Raw genomic sequence first — 1,548 nt, 5'->3', positions numbered from 1 at the left:
CAATATAATTTGTAGGAAAATAAATATGTATTAAAGGTATAATTTCCAATGTAAATTTTAATAATAACTGCAAGATTCAAAGAAGGGGAAATACAGGAATAGATTAGGAAGAAACCCATAAATGGATGTAAATGATAGTTAATGTTCTAATTCCTGTATTGGGTGATTGTTCACAACTACTTATATTAATAATACGAAACAAGTCCACAAATAAGTACATAGTATATCTAAATAGGAACAAAGAAGACCATGCTTAAGGCAATGACAAATGTGTCATGAATCCAAGATAATCCAATTCTGTGCACTTGAGTTGGAAACAAAGAAAAACCACTTCCCACCACGTTTTGCTTTTATTATCAGTTATCATTAATCCACACAACAATCTTGTTTTTTGTTACTAATATAATCCCTTTTTTACAGATGAATCAAATCTTAGTGAGTTAACATATCTTGCTTGAGTCCATGAAGTTAGCATGTGATAGCCTCTAGAATTTGATGTCTTATGTTTGACTCTAAGGTGTAGCCCTTAATAACTGGGTTAGAGTCCTGGTTACTAAGGCTATTTTACTCAATAAAATACCAATCAAGAGCAGTTCTACTGAAGGTAACAATCTCTAGATATGTGAATGTGAGAGTTCACCGATGTTAAGAACAGAACAGCCATGTTAAGAACAGAAAACATCCCTATCCAGTAGCCCAAGGAAATCCAAACCAAAAGGATGAAAAAAAATACTGACCACTCCCCAGAAGACTAAATACAGTATTTTATTGTTGTGTCCATAATCACTGTTCGACCAGAAACACCTAAAATTTAATTGTTTTGCCACACAAGTATGCTATGGCAAGTTGAGGAATTTGCACGTGTGTCATAATAGAAAAGCTGTATTAAAATGAAGTCACTTATCATGTCATTGAGTAATAAGAATTTGAATGCAAGAAAGCTCAAGTAAGAAATGTCATGCACTGTTGGATTAAGAGTAGAGTGCTATGAATCACTCTTGATCCAACAGTACATGACATTCCTTACTTGAGCTTTCTTGTACTCTAGCAAGCAAAATAGAAACAACTCATAGACAGAGAGCAGCCTGACAGCTCTGGGGGTGGGGTTTGCTGGGGGATTGGAGGAATCGAACCAAAAAGAAAACTCATGGACTCAGACAACGATGTAGTGACTATGAAGGGGGTGGGGAGTGGGTGGGAGTGGAAGAGGGTATAGAGGGGATAATTGATTGTAGGAAAAAATACAACAGAAAATTTTTAAAAGAGTGATTCATTCCTCTAGTCTGCATAATGTTCTTTTTGCAAGAATGTAAAGATATAGAGAGAATGTTCACAAAATCTTTTCAGTGTTTGTAAATTTTCTCTACACCTAATTTATTCTACTTTGTGACCTCTTTCTGGTTTCTTATTTCTTTAAAGAACACAAATTTGAAGCTTATGCCCCCTCTACTGGTTAGCTACATTTTGTCACAAATATCTTTCCAAATAGCATCCATCTACCTCTGTGAGTAAAGATAATTTGATGCTTATTTATAGTGCCCTGATTAC

This window comes from Pteronotus mesoamericanus, unplaced genomic scaffold (assembly GCF_021234165.1).
Source record: "Pteronotus mesoamericanus isolate MK-2021 breed Mesoamerican mustached bat unplaced genomic scaffold, CSHL_Meso_final scaffold_36, whole genome shotgun sequence".
Lineage (NCBI taxonomy): Eukaryota > Metazoa > Chordata > Mammalia > Chiroptera > Mormoopidae > Pteronotus > Pteronotus mesoamericanus.
This window is presented reverse-complemented; position numbering follows the sequence as displayed.